General features: G+C 55.3%; 1 long non-coding RNA gene across 2 annotated transcripts; it reads right to left on the bottom strand.

Annotated features, from left to right (window-relative positions):
* Window positions 1–689: 689 nt before the first annotated feature.
* Window positions 690–8,386, bottom strand: LOC103666377. Of its 2 annotated transcripts, XR_569484.2 has the most exons (5): window positions 7,609–8,386; window positions 7,251–7,375; window positions 6,193–6,270; window positions 5,851–5,901; window positions 690–1,015 (listed from the first exon to the last, which is right to left on the bottom strand). It is a non-coding gene; the product is annotated as an uncharacterized LOC103666377 (long non-coding RNA). The 2 variants fall into 2 exon arrangements; XR_569483.2 differs by lacking the exon at window positions 5,851–5,901.
* Window positions 8,387–11,126: the final 2,740 nt, after the last annotated feature.

The following is an 11,126-nucleotide window of genomic DNA, read 5'->3' as shown; positions in this document are numbered from 1 at the left end:
ACACTGGGTGGAGAAGTAGCAAAGCAGCGTCCCAAACCGCTGGCTGGTTTCAAAACACTTGAGTTCAAAACTCCAAATTTTCTTCCCCAAACGCAGGTGTTGAAAATCAAGACAGTGGAATTTACTGCAAAGGTTTTCAAACTGGATGCCGTAGGACCCTGGGGTTCCTTGAAGGGGATGGAAGGGCCAGCCAGTGTGTAGGATGTCCTTAAACTGGGCTCCCGCTCTCCTTTCCTCACTGACCACTCTTCAACCAGAACGTCTCCACCTTACCTGTTCTATGTCTGAGATTTCCAGGAGTGGGCAATAGACTTTGTTTCCCAGGGGCTTTTGGTCGCTGGTCTGGCTTGATGCCCTGGGCTACTCTGTGTGGCGGGGACGAGGCCAGGTGGGAGGGGAGCCGCAACCCGAGCGATCCTCTCTGTGTGGCTTCCCGAAGCTACCAGAAGACTAATAAAGCCTCGGGTTGTTTTCTTCCTCATATCACTCTGGCAATATTGATACTGGCTTGCCAAACAGAAAAACAATTCTTCTGTCCTTATGGCAGGAGGAGGACAAGGAAAATGAGCCTGCTTGTTAGCAGGCCGCCCGAGCTGTCTCCCCCTAGCTCCCCTGCTCTCCAGGACCGCTTGGAGACACGGACAAAAAACACAGAGGAGAGATATTCATCTGTTTGTATTTAATTTGAGGCTAAAGTTCCCAGCTCTTGACAATGCAGAGCCGCATTCCAACATGCAGGACCAGGACGGGGGTCCTGGTCAGATGAGCCAGACTCTCTGGGGGTGGTGGGGGAGCCGCATTCCAACATGCAGGACCAGGACGGGGGCGGTGGGGGAGCGATTGTTGCCTGTGAGGTGCAGTAATTATATATCAAGGGCTTCTCGGGAATGTCTGGGTCCCTTCGCTGTTTCCTTGGTGATTAAAGCAGCACAAATAAGTCAGGGCGGGCAACTGATTTAAAGGGGCACTGGTGAGGACTGGTACTTCTTAGACCTCCAGAAAAATCCATCTCCACCTGTAACAGAATACAGTGGCTTCCCTTTATCAATTGCCTGTTGCGAGCTAAACCATGAGCTCGGGACATGAGAGACTTTATCTCAGTGAATCCCTCCCACAGCCCTGAGGCCAAACAGGAATAGTGAGAGCTCCATTTGCCAGCTGTGGAAACTGAGGCACAGAGGTTAGTAATTTGCTCGAAGTCACAAACCTTGAGCCAGGTTCTAACCAGATCTCATTCTAAGTACCACAGCCTGTGCTCTTAACCATTCCCCTAGCACCTCCCAAGGTCCAGGGTCCACAGGTGGTGACGGGGATGAGGACGATAGTGAGTACTTACTGTGTGCCTGGCACGCCACTGTTTCCAATTATCTCATTTACTCAGCAATCTATGACATAGGACTACCATCCCCAGGTCATAGATGACAAAACGGGATCAGGAGGAAGTTAAGTCAACTACCCAAAACCACACACCTAGTAGGAATGGAGCAGGGATTCAGGATTCCCTAGTTTGCCCAGATTGACTCTTTCCTGTGAGTCTGCAGGCCAGTGGGTGGTGAAGGGCCAAGCTGGGGGCTGTGGCCAGCTGCCCATGGTGGGCACTGCGCCACCCATGGCTGACCCTCTAGTGAGAGGCAGGAGGCAGAACTGTCCTCTTCCACATAAAACAGCGGCTTAAAAAACAAGTTTTCACAGAGGCAACCAAGATGCAACAGATGTGACCTGCCCAAGAGTGAGGGGCCCGAGACTCAAGTCTGGGGTCTAACTCCTGCCCGAAATCTAACTGGCAAAAGATGGGGCAGAGAGAAGCAGCTGTCTTGGGGCAGCATGTGTGTCCAGAGCTTGTGGGGCCAAAAGCTGTTCAAATGTTTATTGCAGAAGCAAGGGAGAGAGAAGACTCAGGGCCCATTAAGTCCTTCCAAAAGAGCAGGGACTCAACAGCAGGTCTGTGTGGAGTGGACCCATAGACCCCCAGGAGCTGAGGGGAAGCAGAGGACATGCTCGCCGGTCACCCTCCAAGAGTGTCAAGACCAGAGCAAGGAAGGAATTTCACTACCCCCCCCCTTCCCCATGCTTTCCCAACCCTGGAGGGGTCACGTACAGCAGCCTTATCTCTCCTGTCCCCTATAGCTTGTCAACCGCTCCGGCTTGGGGAAGGGGAAGATTTGACGTTGAATCAAATTTGAAATGGGGATTATTATCTGGGACTATACTTTCTAATTTTGGAACGGAAACCCGTTTTATGCCCAAAAAATGACTTTTTAAAATGGACTCGTAACCTAAAAGTGAGCCAATAAGCCAGGGGGATAAAATTTAAAAGGACAGCGAGAGCCACAAATAAAGCTGTATTTTGCTTACGTCCCATAAATTGCAATTTGCAATTTTTCAATGTATCGGTTATACCTGGCCAGTCCTGGATTCCGTGGGATGAGGCAGCCAAAAGTATAGAGGAAGAGATTCTAAATTTCAGCCCAGAGCAAAAGTCAGGACAGGATTCCTCTTCTAATGGAACCATACAGATGAGCCAGACTCTCTGGGCCAGGCCCTGAGCTGGTGTGTGTCAGAACGAACGATGAACGAATGTCCCCTTTGAATCAGGCCCACAGCAACACTGTCAGGGGACCCAAGAAAGTAGCACAGCCCTTGGACCCGGTTCTTCCCTTGAGAACTCTTGTACCCCTCACTAGCCAGGAGGCTTGGATAAAAGAACTTTAGAAAGTACATAAAGCCTCAACTAAACCTTTTCTGTAGGCAATGGTAAATTATGGGAAATGTATAAGCAAGAAAGTAGCCTGGGACTTCTGGTACCTGAGACCCCAGGGGTCAAGAGAGCTGGAGAGGGGGCTTTGGTGTCTCAGGGGAATGTTTCCCACGGCTTCTGGGTCTCACTCACCCACCCACCCTAGGGGTGGCTTCCGGCTTAGGAGTTTGGTAACTTCCCACAGCCCAGCTGTAGATGGGATCTGGACCCAGGAGCAGGAGATAGAGCCGCCGGGACCTAATTCCTCATGCAACTGGCCTTGCTATCCCCAACCCCCAGGACCTCCCCAGTCAGAGCAGGAGAACCACAGCCCAGACCTGAGCAGCTCCTCCCCAAAGACCTGAGACACAGACTGTCAGGGCAGGCAAGGGGTGAACCAGGCAGGGGTGAACCAGGAAGGGGCAAAAAGGTGGCCATCTCCCAGATCCAGTGTCCCTTGAGGCTCCAAAGAGAGAAAGGTGACCCTGGCATGTCCCCCACAGGCCTGCCATTCACGAAGGGGAACGGGCCATGTGGTCTGTGGACATGAGCTCCAGCCGCCCCCACCCCCCAGCTCCAGCACAGTCCTCACTGCCAATGGACCCACCTCCCGCGGCAGCTCCCGCTCCTGCTCAGAACCGGCTCCGAGGCCAGGCTGCCTGGGTGCAAATCCCTCATCTACCACTGAATAGCTGTGTGCCCTTATGCAAATTACTTAACCTCTCCGCAGAGGTCACGGTCCTCGTCTGTCAACTCATCATGGTAACAGAACCTACCTGATAGGTCAGGGTGAGGCTGAGACAATTGCTAGAACAATGGCTACGTACATATTCTTGGCTCCATGTGAAGTTCGTCCCGTTCCGGCGCCGCCTCCTGCCCTCGCCCACTTTCCTGGCTTCCTGGGCTCAGGGGGCTGATGTAGTGAGCTCACCTCCTCTCTCTCTCTCTCTCCAGGGTGGATGGGTTTGAATGCGATCTGTAATCTCCCGAAAGGCCCCGGAGGGACCCATTGGCTCCTTCTAAGGAGCATTAACTCAAACGGTAACCAGCTCTCCGCCTGCCAGGAGGCCAGGCCCTCGGGGAGCACTCCCGCCTGCCAGGGAGGAGCTAGGAGGCTAGTTGTGCAGCTCCGGGGTGGGGATCACAGGACAGCTGCCCCCAGCCCAGCCCTATGCATGCCCAGGAGCCCGCTGCCCCTCAGAGGTCTCCCACCCCGTTGCCGGCTGAGTCCAGCCTGCAGAGGCGGCCTCCGGGGCTCAGGGGATGACTGCAGGGCCACCAGGGGAGGTACCACAATATGGCCAGAAGCCTCCTCCCTTCCTGGGGGTGGGAGCAGCCCTCCACCTCCCAGCAAATGGACTCCCGATGACCCCTGCCCAGGAGCCCCTGCTTCCCCCATCCTCCTCCTAGGGGGGAAATGAGGAGTCCCCTAATAGCTAGCTCACTGGGGCCCGCATGTCCCAGGCAGCAGAGAAAGTCTTACTGGGGAGTCTGTTCTAGGAGAAGCTGCTAGAGCCAGAAAGGTCCCTGAAGGGGACCAGCAGGAGCGGGGCATAGGGAGGGGCAAGGAGGGACCAGACCACCAGCCCTGCCAGGACTAACTCAAAAGTCCTCACGCTCAGCTGTGGACTTTTTGTCCACAACGCCAACTTCCTCTGTGCTGGAATTGGAGCTGGGCCCCAAGAGAGATAAAGGGTGAGGCCAGGAGAGGGAATGAGAAGGGAGTTTTCTGTCTTGCCTGTCCTCAGGCTGGGGCAAGCTGAGAACAGAGCTGGGTCTCTTCTAAGCGGAAGGAATACCTGCTGTGCTTTAACGGGCAGGCCCACCCCCCACCCTGTCTCCAGAGTGCTGTCCCAAACACTGCCCGTGGGCCTCAGCTCCCCACCCCGCTCCCACTCTCAACTTGAACTGCCATTCAAGTTCACGGGGAAGAAACAAGGCTGGCGGGGGTGAAACTCCCATCCCCATCCCACTCTGCTCTCTGAAGGAAATGGGGTTTGTGCTGACTCAGACACCTCTGGGCCCAGCTCCTCCTACCCCGGGGGGTCAGCTCTTCTAAAGTCCCCTGTCCCTCTCTCCACTCCCCCACCATCTGCATTTAACCATGGGCAAGACTTCCGTGGAGAGAAAGGAGCCTCCTTCCACCCCTGCCTGCTCCTCTGGCTATCACCCCCTCCTCCTCTATATAGACCTACGACTTAAAAACACTGTCGGCGATTCCTAATGGGGCGCTCAAGGAGGAGGACATGGAGGTAGCTCGAGGGGGTATCTGGCTACACGTCATTCATTCAAAACAACTTACTGAGTGCCTCTTTTGTGCCAGGCCTTGGCTGGGGCCTAGGATTTGGTGGTGAGCAAGGCAAGAGCGGCCCCTGCCAGGGGGACCCAGCCTGGCTGCAGGCCTGCCGTCCACCTCCCTGGGACAGTCCCAGGGCCGGCAAATCAGAGCAGCCCAGTCCCCCTTGACGGCCCCTCCCTCACCAAGACCAGCAGTCCCAGGGTAGAAAAGCAAACATCCCGGGACCCTCACCAGGGCCGGTCCCATTCAAATCTTCCCATCACCCCTCTGAGTTCATACTTCATTCCTATCACTCCTCTGTTACTGAGACACAGAAAGTTTTGGTATGTATGAATGAATGAATGAATGAATGAATGAACAAAGAATCAAATGAATAATTGCTTCTGGGGTCAGCAGTTGGCCCCATGGCAATCACCCTGGTTGACAGATTATCTCCCCAACCCCCAGCAGCCCCCATGGCCAGAACGCAGAAGCCCAGCCTTTGGCCCTGGAAGGCCTAGAAAATGAGGATGCTTATGCCAAGCCAGGGCCTCTGAGGGATTTGATGGCGGAGACTGAAGACGATGTAATCGAATCCATGCCCTGGAAGTCAGTCTAGCAGAGAAGCCTTGAAAGCCAGGCCCCTGAGCCTCTCTTGTCTGGAATGGGGGAGACGAAGGGGGCGTGGCCCACCCGCAGGTAGGCCTGTTATACACCAGCCTGTCCACCCCTCACCCAGCTGCCAGCCCCTCACCCAGCTCCCAGCAGTGCCAGGTCACCGGCTGAACCCGGAGACCCCCTCCAGCCAATCCCCTACTGTGTCCGGAGCGCCTACCTCTTACTCCGGGCCTCAGTGGGGTCCTGCTGGGCTAAGAAGGGCCTGAGCCTCAGGGAAGAGAGAAAATAGAAAAATGTCGATGATTCCCTGCCCCGCCCCCTCCTGATATGCACAGATGCAGGTTGCCACTCAAAAAGCAATCTCTCCAAACGTTTAAAAACTGCCTGCAATTTATATCTTGTGCTTGACAGAGCATCTCCAAAGTCATTTCCTGGCGCACAGAAGTATAGACCCCTGAGCCGGGAGCCGCTCCACCCCCAGCCAGGTCACTAGGTTGGGTACCCCCCATGGGAAAGGGAGGGAACAAACTGGAGAAATCCCCTCTGAGCCCCTTCCCACCTTGGAGGGAATCCGAGGGAGTTCCCGGAGGCCAACAGCGGCAACCCCAGCCAGCCGTCCCTGGAAGTTTCAGAGCCACTGGGAAAAAAAGGGACACGTTCTTTGATTCTTCATAGATATTTACAAATAAGCCCTCCCTCCTTATGGGAAATAGGGGATTCTAATGGAGCATGAGGACCCAGGGACTCAGAGCAGGGGGTGTCAGCCTTCCCTGGCCAAGCTGAAACAGGAAAAGGAATTCCAAATGGAGAGCACAGCCTGGGCAAAGTCAGAGAGGAGTCAAAGAACCAGAAGTAGGAGGTGAGGCGGGGGATGGGCAGGGATTAGGGAGGCCCCTTGCTCTAGAAGCCAGCTGTGCCCCTCGACTGTGTCCATGGGCCCTTCAAACAGGAAGGGACATGGATGGAGGGACAAAGAGGCAACAAAGCCATCCAGGAGAGGAAAGAAGCACTCCGCGAAGAGGTAGGGTCACCATAGAGACCTGGAAACTATGACTGTCCTCTTCTCTCTCTCCTCCCTCCACCAGGGTCCAGGGTCTACGTTCCCACCTCAGCATCTTCTGCCTCCCTTCTCGGACCACCCCACTAGCCACACTGGGTGCCCAGGCTGCTGGCACAACCTGCCAAGCTCATTCCCTCGTTCTCTCCCCCAAAACCTTTGCTCTGCCTAGAACACCCTTCCTTCAGATCCTCAGATGGCTGGCTCCTCCCAGTGCAGCTCACCGTTCACGGTCACCTCCTCTGGGAAGCCTCCTCTGACCTCAATACCTCGCAACGCCTCCCTCGACCCCGTCAGCCTTTCTCATTGTCTCCAGAGCATTTGCCACCTGAAATTAGCTTATTATGGTTTTACGTCACTATTCTTTGTCCTCTGCTCAGAATGCTAATCTCCATGGGAGCAGAGGCCTTCTCTGGCTTGTTCCCAGAGGCAACCCCAAGCCCCTGGAAAAGTGCCTGGCACATAGTAGGCGCTCAGTAAATATCTGCGGGATGAATGAACAAGCCCTTCCTCACAGCATCTGAGATCCGGGCTCCCTGCTCCGAGTGGGGCTCTCCCACCTGCAAACTCCAGCCTGGCTGCTGTCGGTGTAGTTTCTTCTGCAATTAATCATGTTCTGTCAGCGATACCCTTTGTGTTGTCATTGGAGGCTCCATCTCATTCATCTCTGTCTCGCCGCAGGGCCCTGCGCGTAGTAGGTGCTCGATCAGGGGTTCCCTGTCATTAACCCTCACCACCTCCCTGCACTGAGTGATAAGCTCAGCCGCAGACACTCCTGAGGGCAAAAGCAGCAGGGCTGAGCTGACACCCCCTACCCCCACCCCTGCAGGTCCCTCTGAGCAGAGGGGAGGAGTGGAGAGGAGGCAAGGCTGTGCGGAGGGGCTCCAAGGGAGGACCTTTGTCAAGGACTTCGCTCACCTGCTCTTAGGGAAAACTCCTTTGCGGGCAGGAAAGCCACTGGTGCAGCCAGAAAGACACAGGTCTTGGCATCAAAGAGCCCCGATTCCAGCTCAGCGAGCAGCTTCACCACTCAGGGGCTGGGTGACCTTGGGCGCTCCGGGTCACCTTCTGAGCCTCAAGTCCCTCATCAGAAAAAAACACATTGAGAAGGTCCAATGTTATGGTGAATGGAGAGTGCCCAGCGCACCCCTGGCATCTGGGGGGGGCACGCACCAAGAACCCACTTGGTGTCGTATGCTGTCTCCACAGCGGCCCTGATACACGCACTAGTATTTATACCATCGGGCAGGTGAGGATAGGGGCATCCAGAGAAGTTAAATAACTTGCAAGGCCACGGAGCTAGCAAGTGGCAGAGCCAGGATTCGAACCCAGGAAGTCTAGCTTCAAGGTCCAGCCTCCGACGTTTCCTATTAGCATCACTAGAACAAGGCACAACTAAGTAAGGCATAGCCTTACCTCTCTAAGCCTCAGTCTGCCTGTCCATAAAATGGGGGTAAATAGCACTGCCTGGCCACAGGGCTATGATGAGGATTCAGTAACGGGTAAGAAGGTTTCTGGCATACGGTGGGCACTTCATGAATGCCGGTGGCCTTTCCTTCTGGTGCCCAAAGGGCCAGCAGCCCACTCGGAGCACTCTGAACAGGAAGGCACGTGGAGAACAGAGGCAGCTGATAAAACAAGTGTCGGCTGCTCATTTGGTAAATGGGATTTGGTTAGAAAGATGAACGCTGCCACTTCTGGCTAATGTGTCATGTAAATTCTAATGATAATACAGCTCCCGCGCCCGCGCCCGCCCCGTGCCGCCGCCTCTGCGGCCGCCGCTCAATTATCTCCCGAGGCTCCTGGCAGAATCCATGCTTCACTGGGATCCGCGCCCCAGCCTGCCTTCCCCAGCCGCAAATAATGAAAACCCGCCTCGTCCGCGGGATTGCTCACTTACATTTTCTATTAATTTTTTCCTTTCAGAGGAAAAATGAGAGGAGCTGGGGAAGGAGGAGGCGAGGTGGGGGGCGGGGGTGAACTGCAGCCTTTGCAGGCCCGGTCAGCTCTGTCCCAGGGGCGGACACACAGACAGTCTGGGGAGGAGTGGTCAGGATGGGGAAGATACTACCCTCGCCGACCTGGCATCCGTCACTGAATCCCTGAGACAGAGGAAGCTCCCCCAGGGGGGAGTGAGGCCCAGAGGTCAGAACCAGGACCCTTGGCCAGGGAAGGAGCACGGGACCAGGAGTGAGGACCAGGGGTTCCAACCCTCTATGCGCTTTGAACAAGTCACTTCATCCCTCTGGAAGCAGTTCCGCCACCTGTAAAAGGCAGGATAAACTGGTTGGCTGGTGTCCAAGGTCCTCAAGGACAGACTTCAGCTCCTTGCCAACAGGAAGGGGCACTGTGACTGGTGGTGAGTTCCCTGTCCAAGAAGGTATCCAAGCTGGGAAAAGGTGTGCAGATACAGGCAAGATTCTGAGTCCACCCCCAGATACTTCTGCAGAATTTGATGGTTGGGCCAGAATGGAGAGGAAGGGAGGGCAGGGAGAGCTGTCCCCCTTCTAGAGAAAGGAGAGGAAAGGCTTGGGGAGGGAGAGCCCCACCCCAGGTCCCACCCAGAGGCCTGAGTCTGTGTGGGGCCAGGAGGAGGCCGCAGTCAGTGTCCTCCATGTGCTAGAAATGTGGATACAGCCTCAACCTGGCCACAGTCTTTGCTCCCAGGGAGCTGTTAATAGGCCAGTGGGGTGGAGGGAAACTACAAACAGGCCATTGCTCTGAAAGGGGGAACACAGAGGAGTGAAAAAAGCACAGGGAGTCATAGCACCAAGAAAAAGACACCCACCCACCCCCGGGGAAGGCCTCGTGTAGGAGGTGGCGTTTAATCCGGGGAGCTCCAGAAAAAGCAAAGGCAGCCTCAGGGATTCAGTAACATGTAAGAAAGCATGAGTATCCAGTGGCGCTCAGTAACTGCTATGGCCCTAACACCTCCCATGAAGCGGACTCAGCCCCGCGTGGCTAGGGCAGGGAGCATCTCGGCTGCCGCATACCCCATCTGTCCCAGACCCTAGTCCCTGCACATAGCTCCAACCCACCTGAGCAGAGGCCCGCACCCCCTCCCTGCCCGCGATATGGCCAGCACACCTCTTATCCCCCATCTCTGCTGCGGACCCCTCCTGGTGAGGCCACTGTCCACCAGTCCCCTGGCAGAGTGGCCTTCTCCTCCAAAGGAACCTCCCCTTCGGCCACACTGAGGCAGGGAGGTCTGTGCAAAGGCGTGGGGCCCAGCACGGGCCGGACACACAGCAGGGGCGGGTAGGTGACCGAACTGTATTTATGAGCAAAAACACAATCCCGTTTTTGTTAAACAAAAAGGAATTCTGAAACTTTACGGTTTTATCTGTATGTAGATACAGGGAAAGGTCTGGAAGAAGAGACACCACACTGCTGATTGAGGCTGCCCCTGGACAGCCAGCCTGGAGGAGGAATGAATATTCACTCTGTACTCTAGAAATGTCTGTATTTTGTTTTTATAGTGAGGATGTGTTACTTCTGTAATATTAACAACAACTTTTGAAATGTAAGCAACGTTGAAGGTTTATAGACTGAAAGTTAAATCTGTATCAGAGAAGATGCCCTGTCCTCCGTCCCCCCCCCCCCCGCCCCCCATCCAGTAACTGTTCAGACCTAACTCCCTCAAGACATAAAGCTCTGGGCTCTGGGCTGCCTCCAGGTGCAGCAGAGAGAAGCTGGCAGAATTCTCGGCCCAGCCGCAGCCTGCGGCCCTGGGAGCTGCCCTCCGGCCCGTGGAAGTGAAGAGGGGAAGGGGACAGGCTTGCCTGGCCCCACTCTGGGGAGAGCTCCCCACCTCCAAGAAGGGATTTTCCTGGCAGAAACGGCAGCCCCTTCAGCTCCCAGGACGCGTGGGATGCCTTCAGGCCCAACATATGTGGGATCTTCTAAAACAGGGACAGGAAAGGAGGAAAAATAAAGTCTGTTCCCCCAGGTCTGTTGTCTCAACATGCAGAGGCCTCCAGAAACACTTCCCACAAGAGGCAATGGGGGCCAAGTTTCAGAGGCAGAGTCCCAGTGTACAGATGGACAAACTGAGACCCACTGGATGAGAAAGGACAGACTCTGGATCACCTAGTACTGCGGGTTACAGAAAAAGTCAGGACTGGATCTTAAAGTCCCTGGATTGGAACATGAGCAGGAGGAGCCCCTGGGCCTAAAAGGGGATGAGGGTGGGGAAGGGAGAGGTGGGGAGGCTGGGACTGGGTTACAGAGGGGAGGAGAAGGGCTGTCCCAGACTAGCACTCTAGGGGGTCCCTTCGGGGACACTGCAGAGTTCCTGGGCCCCATGTCACGGGCAGCTGGAGAGAGTAGATAGGTGATAGGTGTTACCCACTAAATTTGTCCTGTTCTCCGCTCTTCATGGCAGGTGGTAGGATTGTACTTCTTCAAGTTGGAAGTGAGGGAGACAACTAGCTCTG

Source organism: Ursus maritimus, unplaced genomic scaffold (genome assembly GCF_017311325.1).
Source record: "Ursus maritimus isolate PB19 unplaced genomic scaffold, ASM1731132v1 scaffold_32, whole genome shotgun sequence".
Lineage (NCBI taxonomy): Eukaryota > Metazoa > Chordata > Mammalia > Carnivora > Ursidae > Ursus > Ursus maritimus.
This window is presented reverse-complemented; position numbering and strand designations above follow the sequence as displayed.